General features: G+C 39.8%; 1 non-coding gene across 1 annotated transcript; it reads left to right on the forward strand.

Moving 5' to 3' along the window:
* Window positions 1–454: 454 nt before the first annotated feature.
* Window positions 455–527, forward strand: TRNAS-CGA (transfer RNA serine (anticodon CGA)). Its single transcript has one exon. It is a non-coding gene; the product is annotated as a tRNA-Ser (tRNA).
* Window positions 528–18,490: the final 17,963 nt, after the last annotated feature.

Consider the following 18,490-nt stretch of genomic DNA (forward strand, 5'->3'; position numbering starts at 1 on the left):
TGAAAGGAGGAAGTCAAGATCTACAAAATGAATATTCATACGATCCCGACGGATCATCATTATTAGCGGACCGATTTGTGCTCTGTGGGTGGAGCTTGCCCTCTCCATCGTCGGCCACCCACATTCTCTATAAAAGGAGAACAGAACATCCTTTCGAAACAGACTTTCAACGTATTAGGTCGTGTTACGTACATGTAGTACGTGTTGAAGAGATGTTAAGTACAGAACAAAAACGGCCAGCGGACATCAGTGGGATCCGAACCCACAACCTCCCGATTTCGCGTCGGTTGCTCTACCAATTGAGCTATGGTGGCCTAGGCCATCTTTGTTCTGTGAAAATTCAATACTCATTGACATGCCCCACAACGGGCGACTTAAACGCACTCTACAGTGTGCTAGCAGCAGTGCCAGACCTGTAGCTCAGATCCTTTCAAACAGAACAAAGATGGCCTAGGACACCATAGCTCAATTGGTAGAGCAACCGACGCGAAATCGGGAGGTTGTGGGTTCGGATCCCACTGGTGTCCGGCTGGCCATTTTTGTTCTGTACTTAACATCTCTTCAACACGTACTACATGTACGTAACACGACCTAATACGTTGAAAGTCTGTTTCGATTACAATGCGGTCGTGAAAATTCAATACTCAGAACATCTTTTATTACTCAATCGTTCCTCAGACTCAGTCAGTCATTGTGTCAAACGGTGTTATTCATTGCTAACTAATGCTATTTATTGCTATCCAGTGAACCAGTGTTGTTCGATATTGTGTTAGGCGGAAGTCTACTCTTCGTTAGGCTGACCCACGTTTCTAATATAATTATATTTTTCTGATGTGTATAATAATTGATGTGAGGATGTATGCGATTCTCATATCAGTATACATCTTGAGGGAACGCAGACAGGATATATCAGTGACGGCAAGGAACGGGTAATATTCCAGTAATCGTCATGACGTAGTGAGTTATTGATAGTAGAGTACAAATAATTATTTTACCGAAAATAAGGCATGTGCAGTGTAAAAGCAAGTAAAAGCTGTTAGACTAGCCAGGAAGTACTTTTTAAGTGAACAAGTGATGCTCACGAGTTTATAAATAAAGCTAGTAATTGTGTCGCTTTATAAAAAGGGGAATCGAGTAGTGCTCTCCAGGGACTGCAACCGCTATTCGGGTAGTCCATTCGAGTATATGAGTGGGTCTATCAATATCATGTTATTCGAAGACATACAGACAATGCTTCAGTTACCAGTTAATCCCTTGTTCACATGTGTGTGATTGTTCGTCGAACCAAGTATTCCATTCTGTCAGAACGCGTCGGTGTTCCTGCATTATTCCAGTCCCAGTGATTGCAGACCAAGACACCGTGGATTCAACCCCGAAAAGGATGAACCAAGGAATATCCGCTAACGAGGCGTCAGTGATGGAGGCCTAAATCCATGCGGGTAGCTCCCGATTGCAGCATGGTTACACACAACAAATTATAAGTTCATTCCATAATAACTCCTAAGCATGAAAATCATTAGTGTCGCCGTAAACTGTAAAACTTAACTTTGTAAATATAATTTTTCAGCGTGCATTTCGATGTGTGTGATAACGTATAGGTAACGCAACATGCGTGTTTCAATGGGGTAATGTTTTTTAGTAATTTGATTTTCGTTTAGATCTTCTGTGATTATTAGTTAATCACACATTTTATTCCGTGGATTTTTTTCGTAAGGGTGGAATTGATAATTCAGATGACTTCATAATCCGTTCCAAGTCAATTAACTGAGAGGGTCTTCTCGCATTTCTCTCATTCTTATTCTCCTATACCGAACTAAAGTTTACTTTAGTTGATTTTTCAAATATATATTATGTATATGCTTCACTACTTTAATGCATGTACACAGTCATCTCCCTTTTAAATTTAAGGATGCTGATAACTAAGGAGGGGTGATTTCGAGGTGCGAACACATGATCCTGATTCTTGCGCGAGTGATCGTTATTTTAAGTAACTACCTGTCGGTTTACCGTCTTCTCAATGTGTAAATAACGTGGATTTGAGATAAACGTGTATGAAATGAAGAGGGAAAACAAATATATGAAAATATCTAAGATGACAGAATGAAATATGAGAATAATAATAATAATAATGATAATAGTGTTGAAGTGAACCAAGACTGAATATGGTCGAATCATTGGTGAAATTATATTTGAATGTAGCCATGAATGATTATTTTCCTGTCGAATGAGAGAGAATTGAAATGAGAATTACGTATTTATGTCTGTGGGTGGGTGAAAGTGTTTCCCTCAGCTGGCAGCAGGCTTGTTTTAGAGAGAGATTTACGGCCTTCGGAATATAGGACAGGGGGTGAAGCGACCGGGCCTTCGAGGCTGGCCCGTTACGTCTGTCACGATGACCGCAAAAATAACATAAGGTGTATCCTCGTTCCACACTGTATTAAATATTCACGTGTTAATAATTTGTCACCACCGAAGTTGTATGCTTCATGATCCGATAGGTGAAGTACACTCCTCCAACTTTTGTAGTTAAATGAGATCATAGTAGGGTTTTCAAGTAGCACCTCGGAATCAGACTAACATGGTTCGATACCCGGTTGGTGTCGACGCTTTTGGAGCGACACCAGGAGACCTGAAAGGGGTCACAACTTCAGAGAGCAGAAAAGTGTGTGAATTATATTTGTGTTGATGTATTTACAGATGATTGCTTCATTCTTAATGTGTTTATATTTATGTATTATATCTGTGTATGGTGATTTATGATGATTTACCAACGTTGTGTGTGTCTGCTTTTTAAAATATTAGAGTAAGATAGTGCCCCGGAGAAATGCGTATATGTGACAGTGTGATGTGTAATGAATGCATAAAGTAGACTTTATTAGCGGCAAGCGACGACATGATTTTTATGATTGGGTAAATATGCGGAACTGTATTTCATAAAATATTGCAATGGTTATAGCGTCCGCCATGCCAACTTGCTACTGGCCGACCTCGTCACCCATCGCCCCACTCCCTTACGCTCGACCGCGCCAATCGCGAGCAACATTTAAGCACTGGGCCGGCTCTTCTCTCTTCTATCCGTGGTCGCTCCGCATGGTCGACGGAAATTACTCGACTATTAATCTGAAGTGTTCCATCTCGCGAGGTTCCTGGTCCCATCGAACATCCGGACGATTCTAGAAGGGCCAGTGCAGGTATATAAGAGAGGAACGACCTGCCTGCAGTCAGTGAGAGTTAGAGTGAGAGACTGAGTTAGTGAGTGAGAGCGAGATTGAGTTCGCTGGAGCGCAGCCAGTGATAGCCTGGGAGAGTGCAGCCTGATGGAGTATCTGCCTGTTGGAGCCGAGGACTCGTTCCTGTACCCCTGACGTCGTGGGTGTGTGAGTCCCTTGTGGCCGGCTGCTGGAGAAGAACCTTGGGTGTTCTGGAGCGGCGAAGAAGGGGACACTGGGTGACGACGTGTGTAGACTGCGAACGGGATTCGACGGATTGAGTGAACAGCGGATACTATACCGACCTGCGAGACTGACGTATAGGCTGTGGACCGTGACAGCGCTAACGAGTGTGACTGAGTGGTTGAGAGAGTGTACTGTAAATAATCGATGACTCTGTGGGTGTGTGTGTGTGTCATTGTAGATGGGACATGGGAAACCAAGAGAGAGAGAGAGAGAGCGCGAAACGTGTAAGTGTGTAACCGTGTACTTGTGTAAGTTGTAAGCTCGGCTATCGTCTATGTGTGTGTAAATCTCTAATTGTAGTGTTTAGTTAATAAATCTTAGAAATAGGACGCTACCAGGTTCTGTACTCATTTATTCATTTATTTACCCCGCCAACACGTTACAATATCCTAATACTACGACATTGTACGGCGTTGTAAACAGTATTTTTTCTCACGAAATGCAATCCTGTTCATATGATCTTTGTGTTGTTGTATCGTAATATAGCGGATACCAGCGGGTAGCGATACTAGACAGAGGGACAGATCCCTAGTGATTAAGAAGTGTAACTTATATATGTGCAATGTAATAAGCAGATGTGGGAATACCAAAATGATATTCAGAAGTGATATAGACTGATACAAAAACATTCAATGGCATTTCCCATATAATTAAATTTTGTGTTTAATAATATGGCATTTTCTCGTGTGTACATATATTTCACGTGACTCTATCAGTTATTAAAATTTATGTTTAGAATTAGGAACATTTCATCTTCTTATTCAATAGTATAGTATATCCTCTTTTATTATAGAGCACCATACTTTCAATTTATTTAGATTAAGTGCCCACTATTCTTACAAACAGACCATTGACCCGTATGCTCTTGAGCTTGGCCGTTGTGCCAGTTGAAAGTAGGGAGGATACTTCGATGACCGGGTTTGATTTCCGGAGCTCCTCGTTCAGAAGATTTCCATCCAAACATTTATTTGTGAAATTTAATTTTATATTCAACATTCTGCCGACCCCGGGACAGGTGCAATATTACAGCTGGGTAAATCTACCTAACGCCAGCAATCACCAATCATAAAAACCGTTGCTCACTTCTTGGGTGCCTGCAAATATAATGAAGTTCCTAGAAATGCCCGTCATGACCATATTCGAACTGTGGTCGCTGATACCTGGAGGAAACTTCAAAACAAATTACACCAGGAATTACAAGGACTTACACTCAGTAGATCCTCTAAGTGGATGGATATCACAGCCATTCCTCCAGGCTCAACACATCGTTAGAACTGAGGCTGCAGTCGTTAGAAAAGTACAATGCCTGCATATCCTACGGTTGTCAGGTGTTCATTTTTCCCAATTCTTACGTTTTTAGCCTTACGTTTTTTATTCCCCGTACAGTACTTTCTTTTTTCTTAAACATTTGACGCTGACTTAAGTAGACAATTCTTCCCCTTAATAAAACAAAAGTACACATTATTTTGATTATTATCTTTGTTACTTTTCCCTCAGTTATGCAGGTTTTGAATGCGGCAATAAATTTAAGTCGTGTATATTCGCAGATTTAGAAACAGCTGTAAAACTTTCCTGTGGCAAAACGAAGGCAGAAATGTTAGTGTAAAACATATTAGCATTTAAACGTATCAGTGATTTTGTTAATGTCCTGAAATCCCCTGAAAGTGTCAAGTGGACTGATGTTAGGAACAGATGTTCACCCGAACTCATAAAATCAGAGCTTCACATTGTAATAAATTTCGCCATGCCCTTCAAAGAGCTTTTGGACCCGCTAAAGAATAACAGTGAATTGCTAAATAAAGTTAAATCAACTCCAATGCCGAAGTGTTGCGACGCAATAGAGTTTAAGACATACATGTTCTGATTGAAAATGGCGTTTAATGAAAATTATTAAGGCATGAGTTATTTACAGATATGTCAATGAAATATATTCCTTCTTTATTTTAAAAAATGTGGCAACCCTAAAAAATCTACAACCCCATACTATCAAGAAAGGTATGAATTTACATTTGTAAAGGTAGTGGGTCTTGGGTTGGAGCTAGAAGTGCAATAACTGCCAGGTTTGCTGAGTTCTGAAAAATGTACATATTGGAAAACGAATTTATGAACACGGACGTCTTGGTGGCTGTAAGGCGGCGGACGCTAAATCGTCGATCGCATCAACAGTTGGATTGCCAGAACCTTCGACCTAGATCACTACACAGGGTACACAAATATGAAGGTGTTATTTGCTTTTTCTGATGACCGGAGATAAGACTGAAAAGTATGGCTTCGTCAACTCCAACGTCTGTATGGTCCTTGCGGCAAAATAGGTACAAGTATATCTCATTTTGGTATGAGTGGCCTTACAAATAAATTTTTTGCTCTCCTCAACATACCTATGTGATTCATCCGTTCTTGACCATGAAGCTCGTAAACAACTGCCGTCAACGAGTAACTGATTCTCACCTGGACAACAACTGTATCTGAATGCCAATCCATATTTAGAAAAAATATGAACCAACAGGAGCGTCAATTTTCCCACTACCATTGTGTTCAGTGTTTCATTTACCTAACAGGCATTATTACCACCTTCTTGCAATCTAAATGAACAAATAATTTTCCAAGCTTGATTATTTAGGCTGTTATTTGTGATGCCATATAACTTGAACGTTTTTTAACTCTCTGAAACACGAAATGTTACACTTAATACAGTATAAAATAACGGTAATAATATTATATGTATATTGTACTACAGAACATATTGTAAATTTCGTGTTTAAACGGGCTTATCAACTTTTATATTAACTAAAGAACAATGGCTTCCTGCTTAAGAAAATTGTGTTCTCAGCACATTTGCCTGTTGTAGATCACCAGACAGATGATTTCTTCTAAAAGTATCTCCTAGGTCTAGATGGTTTGGAGACAAGTACTGTAAAAGGCTGCACTTACAAGGAACGATTTTCATAAAAAATATGAGTGATATAACAGCTTTCATGGTCAGTGTTTCGATGACTATAGTATAAATTTTCCGGGTATTTATGTCGTTGTCCAATCGGATTTATAGGTCGCAATGTTTTTACCAGAAAATGCGTCTAGAACTCTGAAGGGTCCATTCCCTCCGAAGGTCACAACCGGGTTTAGTTTCCGGTACACATTGGAACACAGCCTAAAAGCCCGGAAAACTACGTTTGCATTCATTGAGTTATAAGTGGCATACGAAACAGCTGACTCTTCTCCGCTAAAAATATACTGTATTGACATAAATATGTCTTATGGCTGGGGGTGGTCTGGAAATGTACGTTACGGAAGTTATCATCATAAAATGTGTGACGGAAATGGAACCTAGCAGCCGTGCAGGCTGTGATGTGAAGTATGGATGGATGGCCAGACAATGTTACTTAGCAACAGTGCAGGCCATGTCGTACGGCCGGTCGTCATCGAAAATTAGCAGCCCTTGATGGATGGCGATGACCGAGAGACATATTTATGATCATTGTATTTCCGCAAAGGGAAAAGTGCTTACGTTTTCCTTCTTTCACCTTATTGACTACAAAGACACGTATGTAAGGAGTATCTTCTCCAATGGACTGCCTCTAATTAGAGAAAACAGACTGATATTTGCTGTTGAAATTGGACAATTACAGTTAATTTTCCGTGTTCAAGGGATACTTATACCAAATTTTGAAACAAACTGACCATTACTATGACCACTATCGAAATATCCATAAACAAACACAGGATTACAGTCGACTTTTAATAGTCAGACTCGTCCTTGCTGATTATAAACCACTCTTCGTTCGGCAAATATGAAAAATGACGTATTTTATTTTTCCTTCATTCATCGAGGTGCTACAGGCGAGGAAAACACACCTCCTAATTGCCTCATCGTTGTTGTATCCCCTCGCTTTCAGACAGGACTAGTTGAACATAGATTTGTGGAAAATAAATTTATCGAAAATTAGTCTGTGGTAAGAAGTGAACATAGATCAATGAAGTAACGCATGAGAGGAATTGAGTTAGTAACAATGAACATGCCATAGCACTGAGAAGCAGTCCAATTTTGTTATGATAGACCACGCAATAATAGACGGGATGTACACAATTAAACATGTGGACAAACCAAAAATGGGAGAGACAAATTACTAAAAATACCACCAGCATTTAAAACAAATAAGCAACAAATCTGCTCTAGAATTTCAGCTTCATGATTTCGTATATTTGTTACTACGGATATAATTGAATGAAGAAGACACAAAAATGCACGTGATGGTATACATTTTGAACACATACTGTACCAACGCAATTAAATAAGGTTTCAGTGTCGTTTGTTTTGTGACATACTGTATTAGATTGTGTCAAGATTTCTAACCAGTTTAGGACACGTTCCCAACATACAACTGTTGCTGTGGGTACCTGATAGTATCATCTCTACAACCGGAGATACATTAGACTTAATGTCGATATTCGAAAACTAATTGTCGCGGTTACGACTGAAAATGTGTATATTCGTGTCCTCTTTCCAATTTGGTGCAGTTGTTTTCTGGCACACCGGCAGTGGAGGTGATCTGCATGTACCAATGTAACCACATACCATCCCCCATACATTCTTAAATATCTTGTTGTAATGAGAATTGAATTGGCGACGACGGGATAGGAAAGGGATAGGTGTGGGAAGGAAGCGGTCGTGACCTTAATGTGATTGATTGAATGATTGATTGATTGATTGATTGATTGGTTGATTGATTGATTGGTTGATTGATTGATTGATTGATTCATTCAGGTACAGGCCCAGCATTTTCCTGGTGTGAAAATGGGAAACCATGGAAAACCATCTTCAGGGCTGCCGACAGTGGGGTTCGAACTCACTATCTCCCACAAGTTGATAACTACCTGACTCAAACCGCACACCCACTTGATCGGTAATTAGTGTTTTCAAGGATGGCAGTGTATAGCGCTCTCTGTTACTCTACGAAGGCGGACAGTCGCGGCTGTGAATTTCAATAAGTGTTGCTGATTATTTATTTATTTATTTATTTATTTATTTATTTATTTATTTATTTATTTATTTATTTATTTATTTATTTATTTATTTATTGTTCAACAGGCATTTCTGCCCGCTTACAGAACATTTCCATTTCTTACTTCTAATTTTATAAATAATTTACAATAAAAATTAAAATACGAAACCTAATACTATACTTATGAACTATGGACAGTGGTAAGTGTGCGTTTCAACGTATTATTTTAATTCCTCCTAAAATATACCTTGTTCATCTAAATTAATTTAAGGACTAAATTATTCATGGTACACAAGTTTGCTTACTTTATTTAATTTATGTCTTCTCTCTGTGTGAGTTCCCTTCTGACTGACCTTAACAAGATACTCTCCTCGTGAAATATATCCACGTTTGGCATTTTATTAACTGACTGACATATTCTGTTTAATGGTGAATTCATATGGTGATTTGTGTTTGACCTTTTAACAAAGAAAGTTATTTTTTTTCTATTGTTTCCAAACGGTGCATGCAGGTTTATTTGGTGGAGTAACTCTCCCAAAACTTGTTATTAAGTCACTATATGCCACATATTTTGCACTAGTTTTAGAAATACAGATATCTTAGAAATTTAGCTTGAACATTTTCTGTTTCCTTTATACGTTTAATACGTGATGGATTCCAGACTATAGAGGCATATTCTATTACTGTTCTAACTAGTGAATTGTATACCTGTATTATCGCTTTGATATTCTTGAATTTGTTTGTGTTTCTCATTGGAAATCCTAGGTTCCTATAGGCCTTATTTACGGCGTTATTTATGTGTATATTGAACTGAAGTTTATTATCAAATTTTACTCCTGAATTCTTCTTTTCTTCAACTCCTTTTAGGCTGATACAATTGATTTCATAAGAATGGATTTTTGGTTGTCTTTTTCTAGTAAAGGTCATTGATTCACATTTCTTAACATTGAATTGAAAGGAATTGTGTTTTCCCCATGCAACCAGTGCTGTGAGGCCTCGTTGTAATTTTTCGTTGTCCTTGTTTGAAGTAATCTGCGTGTAAATTTTCATGTCATCGGCATATAACTGAAATTTAGAATTCTTCAATACAGAACCAATATCATTAACAAACAGAATTAACAACAGTGGACCTAATTTTTAACCTTGGTTTATGCCTGAAGTACATGTACATGGATGAAGCTACCCATTTGAAACTAAGAAATGGAAATCTATTCCTGAAGTAGAAGTTAAAGAATTCGACCAGTTCAGGGCTAAAACCAAAACTGTGAAGCTTGTTTAGAAGTTTACGATGGTCAATCCTATCGAATGATTTTGTCATGTCCGTGCATATGACATCCATTTGCCCTCCTTGATCTGAAATATATGACACATTAGTTGTAAAGTTTACTAAATTTGAATTTGTTGATCTCCCTTATATAAAGCCATGTTGTTGCTCTACGATGACTTTCTCAGCATGTTGATAAATGTTGCAGTAACTGATATCCTCAAATACCTTGCATAAGACTGATAATATTGATATTGGTCTATAATTACGTTATTTTTTTTATTTTTTTGTGAATTGGACACACTCTTGCTATCTTCCACAAATCAGGAAATATTTTTTGTTGCAGAGATTTGTTAATAATGATACAAATTGGATATGCAAGAGCGTCTCTGTATCCTTCCACTACATATTGGGGTATATTATCTGGACCAGCACTCCTTTTAGACTATAATCTTTTTATAGCACATCATCAACAGATACCACTGAAATGTTTAGGATGTCAAGTTCCTTATATTGCAGTTCGTCTAGAATATACTGCTCATTATTTTCAGTGCTATTTTTTGTGAATGTACTTTTGAAGTAGGAGGCAATTCCATCAGCTATTTCTGTCTTAGAAGTTAAGGTACTATCATTCAGTACATATCTGTGACATTCTTGATAATTGGTCCTCTTTTGCTTCAAAAAATGCCAGAAGTGTTTGCTATTATTAGCTGTACTACTTTCTATACCTTGAATGTATTCTTTATACGCTATTCTTATTTTCTTTTTAAGGATTGCTCTCTTTGTTTTGAACTCTGTCATACTATATTCACTACGATATCTTCTTTTCCTATGATACTCCTTATTTCGAATTAGTTGTATTATTTCTTTATTATACCATATTGGATAAGTTCTTTTAATATACTTAGTCAGAGGAACGCAATAATCAAGAATCTCATAGAATTTATTACAGAAGCAATCTAAAGCACTATTAACGTCTTCAATGTCATTCAATTCTGACCAATCACAAGTGTTTAGTAATTCAAAGAGTAATTGAAAATTAGCTCTATTGTAATTATGATGCCTAAAACTTGATCTACTGTCCAATGTACTAAGTTTTCCTAGATAATCAGTGCAGGATGATGGTCACCTTCAGGTAACAAAGGCTGGTCATCTCGCTCAATGTGAATTTGCTCTGTTGTAGAGGCCAGAACTAAATCTAATCAGTATCCAAATTTATTCGTGATAGTATTCCTAGACGTTAGATCCATGAGATTTACGAAGTTTTGAAGCTGCATTGCTGCCGATCTTGCTTTACTTGTACCAACATCCTGATTTGTTTCTCTCAAATTGAAGTCTCCTACAATACAAATAGGACTTTTATTTCCTGGATTTATTGCTGATTCAACTATTTCAAAAAATTCACAGTATTGATCAAGGTTAGAATTTGGTGGAAAATATACAACTATAAAACATGACCTACATATAAATTGAACTTTAACCATTAAAATTCGAATTCACGGGAGTAAGAAATAATCTGCTGAGTTTTAAACATTTTATCAACGGCTATAACCACCCCACCTCCCCTCCGTTTACCTGTTACTTTATGTTCTCTTTCTGCTCTTTTTTTTTTTTTTTTTTTTTTGCTATTTGGTCTACGTCGCACCGACACAGATAGGTCTTACGGCGACGATGGGATAGGGAAGGCCTAGAAATGGGAAGGAAGTGGTCATGACCTTAATTAAGGTACAGCCCCAGCATTTGTCTGGTGTGAAAATGGGAAACGACGGAAAACCATCTTCAGGGCTGCCGACAGTGGGGTTCGAACTCACTATCTCCCGATTACTGGATACTGGCCGCACTTAAGCGACTGCAGCTATCGCCTCTATCTGTTCTAACCACGCTGTAATTACTAGGGGTGATTTCATTATCATGTATAGTGAGCCAGCTTTCGGTTATGCAGATTATCTTATGGTTATTTTCAGAGAAAGCTAAAAATGGTTCTTGAGTCTTTGCCCTAACTCCTCTCACATTCTGATAACTAACAGTTATCTCTTCTTTACTACTATACCTATCTGTACTATTATTCATGTTTTGTTTTGGCATTTTTCTTTGTGTTCTCTTCAGCAGATGCAATCGCAGATACTTTCCATAACGGGGAAGAGAAAGCAACGTATGCGTTACTAATGACATAAAGCCGGAAAGGAGTGGAGTCGACAGGAGCTGGGAGATTCAGAAACGAGCATGACTTGTAACAGGGAAATGCTTTCTTTCCTTTTAACTTCTTGGAGAATTTTAAGACCAATGCCTTTTAGAGTGAGGAATTGTTCCGTAAGACAGTGTTTCTGCATAGTTATTTTTGCTTTCTCTTTCCCATTATGGAAAGTATCTGTGATTGCATCTGCTGAAAATGACGTATGGCAGTCTAAATATTGACGTGAGTCCTTTTCTGGAGAAGTAGACTGCGTGATGCGGATCATTAGCTTTTCTTGCCTCCAGTAGCTCTCCAAAGTAAATTGCATTTCTTAGGAACATGACTAAGCAGTGAACGGAACGGAGTGTACTGGTACTGAATGAGTCAGTAAGAAAACTGTGAATAACAGGTTAAACTGTTCGTTTGTGGAATTCCCGTCTTTTAGTGAACTGGCTCTTATGTTCGCTTTCTCTAGTACAGAAAATCACCTATTATTCTAGATGTAGCTAACTTCCATTTCTTGCAAAAGCGTTCTCACCATGAAGTGTGTAAGTTAACACAGAGGGTCAGTCAAACGTGGAGATGAAATATTAATTTAGTGTTTACGTACCTGGCTGGCCTGAGCTCGAATGCTCATTGATCTGTAGGAGAGAACGGCATGAACTGAAACCGAAGTAAAAGAATTGAGAAAAATATAAACAGTTTTCATTAAAACATCATGCGAAGAAGACAATTCGTTACCGGACGAGTTGGACATGCGTTTAGAGATGCGCGGCTGTGAGCTTGCATCCGGGAGATAGTGTGTTCGAATCCCACCGTCGGCAGCCCTGAAGATGGATTTCCGTGGTTTCCCATTTTCACACCAGGCAAATGCTGGGGCTGTACCTGAATTAAGGCCACGGCCGCTTCCTTCCAACTCCTAGGCCTTTTCAATTTTTTAAAAATTTCTTTTCTTTTTTTGCTAGTGGCTTTACGTTGAACTGACTCAGATGGGTCTCATGGCGACAATGGGAGAGAAAAGGCCTAGGAGATGGAAGGAAGCGGCCGTGGCCTTAATTCAGGTACAGCCCCAGCATTTTCCTGGTGTGAAAATGGGAAACCATGGAAAACCATTTTCAGGGCTGCCTACAGTGGGGCTCGAACCTACTATCTCCCGAATACTGGATACTGGCCGCACATAAGCGACTGCAACTATCGAGCTCGGTACAAAAAAGGGCGTTCTTTATGACAATAAAACGACACAAGTATATACATGATTATTTTTTATATTTTACTCTCCGACTTTACTCGCGCCTTTTTAGAGGAACTGATTCAATTGTCAGGTTTAGAGTTTTTTAACTCCTTCTCGTAGACCAGAAGTCGTCAAAAATATTACCTCATTTCCCACTTACAGAAAACATTATTTCGCGTTTGGAGACAAGCTCTTTGTTTTCACGTCCGCAGATCGCGAAAATTAAATTTAATTCAGCATCCTTACTTCCCCTCGACCAGTGATCTCCAAAATGAGCTTGGTTAAATTATACACATATTTGCTTTGAACTTGGAGACAAGTCCAACTTTTCTGCGACTGCAAATTGAGGAAATATAAAAGGAGAAACCTATCTGACGGCCAGCGATCACCAATCATAAGATGAAATAACATATAATGATTAAGCTCGGTAGTTAACTTCTTGCCATATACCTATCTATATTATTATTATTATTATTATTATTATTATTATTATTATTATTTTGTTGTAATAGACAATTATTGTTTGCCCTAACAGGGTTTAAAGTGAACAAACAGATTGTTTGTGACTATTGTTGTGACTTGAAATAATTCCGAGACAGAACACGATACTGAAGAAGTCATTTCACGGGATTGTATGTATCCTTGTATGGGGATCACAAATTGAGAGGATAAATATCATCATCATCATCATCTGTTTACCCTCCAGGTTCGGTTTTTCCCTCGGACTTAGCGAGGGATCCCACCTCTACCGCCTCAAGGGCAGTGTCCTGGAGCTTCAGACTCTTGGTCGGGGGATATAACTGGGGAGTATGACCAGTACCTCGCCCAGGCGGCCTCACCTGCTATGCTGAACAGGGGCCTTGTGGAGGGATGGGAAGATTGGAAGGGATAGGCAAGGAAGAGGGAAGGAAGCGGCCTTGGCCTTAAGTTAGGTACCATCCCGGCATTCGCCTGGAGGAGAAGTGGGAAACCACGGAAAACCACTTCCAGGATGGCTGAGGTGGGAATCGAACCCAACTCTACTCAGTTGACCTCCCGAGGCTGAGTGGACCCCGTTCCAGCCCTCGTACCACTTTTCAAATTTTCGTGGCAGAGCCGGGAATTGAACCCGGGCCTCCGGGGGTGGCAGCTAATCACGCTAACCACTACACCATGGATAAATATACTCCAGTAAACTAAGTAACTATCTCCTTCAAACAGAATTATTATTTTTTAAATAACGTACATATTTTCCTTGCCGAATTAAGAACTAGGCGTAAAATAATGGATAACAGAATTTGTTTCAAGTTCCTATGCCAAATACTTCCGTTGTAAGTATCGGTAGACTGTAACACTGGTGCGACGCACATGAACACGTGACATGAAACCACCAAAGATTTTGAAAACTGTTTTGAGTTTTTGACGCCGCACCAACAGATAGGTCTTATGACGACGATGGGATAGGAAAGGGCTATGAGTGGGAAGGAAGCGGCCGTGGCCTTAATTAATGTACAGCCCAGCATTTGCCTGGTGTGAAAAAGGGAAACCATTGAAACCCAATTTTTAGGGCAGCCGACAGTGGGATTCGAACTCACTATCCCCCGAATGCAAGCTCACAGCTGCACGCCCCTAACCTCCCGGACAACTCACTCGGTAGCCAGTTTTACATCTTAATCTGAACGTAAATGGCTAAACAGAGCTTCTTTTCCACAATTAGGTGTGAATTACGTACCTTACCGTGTGAAACAATTAAATACTACAAATACAAGTAAGTGAACATGTAATTGTACATAAGGTATTGTGCAGTAAACTGATTGTATACAAAATAGAAATAACCGAGCGAGTTGGCCATGCGGTTAGGGGCGCGTGGCTGTGAGCTTGCATCTGGGAAATAGTGGTTTCGAATCACACTGTCGGCATCCCTGTGGATGGTTTTCCGTCGTTTCCCAATTTCACACCAGGCAAATGCTGGGGCTACACCTTAATTAAGGCCACGGATGCTTCCTTCATACTCCTAGGCCTTTCCTATTCCATCGTCGCCTTAAGATCTATCTGTGTCGGCGCGACGCAAAAAAAAAAAAAAAAAAAAAAAAAAACAGTAATCGTATCGCAAATTTAACGACTAATTTATCTTTCGAAGACTGTACTATTGGTAGATTAATATTTATGTGTTAATATATCCCTTCCTAAAGGAATACCCACTGGAACCCCGGAGCATCAGGTAATGTGTTCAAAATGTCCACCATTTACCGGTATGCAGTTGCAGAGACGTTCAACAAGAAAGCGTTGCAGAGATCGTAGTGTTTTCCCAGATATTGTTAGACACGCCACAAAAAATACGCTGTTCTATATCTTTTATGATTGTTGAGGCTTGGTCATTTTGTCTGCCAACGATCCCTAGAGAAAGAAGTTTGTTAAATCTAGAGAAGGATCTGGCCGTCTCACACACCCTCCCCGTCCTATCCACCGATTTTAAATTTGCCCTTTAAGAGCTCACTGTTCACAGATGCAAAGTGAGCGGGGCAGCCATTGTGCTGAAACCACACTGATTATGAGAGAAGAATTGCCAGTCACACGTCACAGATCGTGTCCTCATGCTAACAGTAATATCACCAGAAGTACTGATGATAACAACGTAAAATAAATTTTATTGTCTATAATCTTGCACATACTTTGTAATTCGGCAAGGAAAATACGTATGTTCCCTTAAGAAACGTAACTTTATTCGGCAGATCAAAGCATTATCTTCTTCCTTGTTTTGTCCCATTGTCGCAGAGTCAACTGTTGTAATCTTGGATTACCATTTTACACGATCTTGGGCATTGTGTGGACTTACATTGAGGGTCTTCACATCAATATTTACTGTGTCATGCCAGCGCTGCTATGGACGCCCACATGGATGTTGCCCATTAAATTCAAAAGATTGGGTGAGGTGAAATTGGCAACTGTTCCAGGTGCAGCTCGCAGGACGTGACCATACCATTGCAGACGTTTTTCCCGTGCCTTCTCAGTGATAGGCGCAATGCACAATTGCTGGCGAAAGGTGTTGTTTTTGACATAATGCAGAAGTGATGCCTATCGACCAGCGGAGCATATTCATAATGGACGCTCTGTAGCTTTGCCATTTGGTCGACATTCAACACGGCATAAAGCAACAAGACGTACTACCATGTGGTATATATCTTGGACTTCGGATGTGGTGAGATCATTCCGTCGCATAGTATGCATGTGACTTCCCTCCATCTCATTTTTGCTGCCTTTACACTTTTGCGCACTTCATCACATATCCCACCATCAATCTATGGGCAAGATGCTAGATACCTGAAGCTTACGGTCTTCGTTAAGGTCTCTCCATCAACTTGGATGGAGCCGTCGCTTGGGATGGTTTCCATGTATTCGATATTCTTTTTTCAGTCTCAAACCGTATTGTGAAAGACGGCTGCTCCAATCTTCAACTCGACGCTGCAATCTTCTTCTGATGGTATCAGCAAGAGTGACATCATCTGCATACAAGAATGTCCAAGGGACACTCCTTTGCAGGTCCCGTGTGACTGTGCTCATGACGAGGACAAAGAGCAATGGGAACAGTGCGGAGCCTTGGTGTATTCCAGCTACCAGAAAGCTCTCCGAGATGCCGACAGGGCAGCATATACCACTTGTGATGGTCGTGTATAGTATCTTGATACAACTGATAAACATTTCTGGTGCACCATGGTGACGAAGTGTTGTCTATGAGTTTAAAATATGTAGGCCTAAACAGAATCTCTAGCAAATAGCGAAAGCTACACTTTCGTGCTATTCTTATCATTATCATGAAAATGTGGATCCAATAACCATAAGCGTATCTGGGTAGATTGGCTCTGTCTGTTAGTTTTAAAATATTTAAACAGAATCGATTGTAAATAGAGAAACAACATCCTGGTCCTATTTCCAATCATTATGGAGATGTGGATCCAGAAACAATAAGTATCCCAGCAGATTAACGCTAGCTACGAGTTTAAAATGTTTAAACAGAATCTCTCCTTTGCCTTGCCTACACTCACGAGGCCTGTGTTCTAGAACCCTTGAGCTGACGTTACCCTGGCTATGGCCTGCAATTTATTCATCCTATTCCAGCAGCGGGAGAATATGGGGGTAATCTCTCGAAAGCAGTTGATTCTAGGGCCTTAAAAAGTGGATTTTGTGACCATAGAGATTTTTGTTTTTCGCGTCGCGAGTCTAAAATGAGCTTTGTCTCATTCTTGTACGACAAATTCGATATTTCGTCTGTGTTATTCTTCTTCTACTTCCGCTTTTCCAACATCTATGGGGTCGCGGGTGCAAACTGAGGTGAACATGCGGAGTTGGCCTTGTTTTACGGCCAGATGCCCTTCCTGACGCCAACCCCACATGGAGGGATGTAATCACTGTTACGTGTAGTGTATTGTCTAATATGAAGAAGAAAGTGTTGGAACAAACACAAACACCCAGTCCCCGCGTCAGAAGAATTAATCAGACGCGATTAAAATTCCCGACTCGGTCCCGGGACCCTCCGAACCGAAGGCCTCAGCGCTGACCATTCAGCCAATGAGTCGGACAATATTTCGTCTGTATTAGCCTATGCTAATCTGCGAAAGGGACCAAATCACGGTTCTCGTGGGAACCATTTCATATTCCGGGATGATTATTTTAGCCTATGTTACCCAGAATAATGTTATAGTAATTTAGGGATATCTCGACACGCTAAGCAAAAACCTGTAATTTTGATCATGCTTTATTTGTAAAATATTTCAATTATTTCCCAGGTGATTTTGTACACAGTTTAGTTCATGTTTTCTATTATTTATGGCAAAAATAACATTTCATAACATGTTAAATTATCAAATAAATAAAGGATGCAATAATGTCCACTTCTCCCGCACTTAGGGACTAGGTAGGACCTCCGAATAGTTACGCAACTATTGTACACAATGGGTACATATAAAGTGTTCATCGTTTCCATTTTCCACACATATCTCGTGGAACCATTTTCTGTTCCCCACTACATTGGACCCATGCCTCAGGTTGTCGTCACATACTGCGCAGTAATTCTCAGATCAAAGAAGGCTGCTTGAGAAACTAGCTTCCCTGTTTCGCACGCCGATTTTTCGTTGTTGTCCTTCGTTTGAAGGATTCTTTTCATTTTCGCGTTTCCTATTCTTTAAATTTTCCCGATAATCCTGCGGAGTCACCGTGGCGGATGGGGCGGGGGGGAAGCAACGCATCCCTATTCGTACAGCTTATGCCTCATCAAGCACATCCGGATCTTTGCAGTGCGTTGAGTGTCCGTCGATTATGAACCGGCTCCTGCCCTGACGTTTGCAACGGTTTAGGTGATCAAGGAATAATGATTCGGACATTTTAACAACT

Source organism: Anabrus simplex, chromosome 1 (genome assembly GCF_040414725.1).
Source record: "Anabrus simplex isolate iqAnaSimp1 chromosome 1, ASM4041472v1, whole genome shotgun sequence".
Taxonomy (NCBI): domain Eukaryota; kingdom Metazoa; phylum Arthropoda; class Insecta; order Orthoptera; family Tettigoniidae; genus Anabrus; species Anabrus simplex.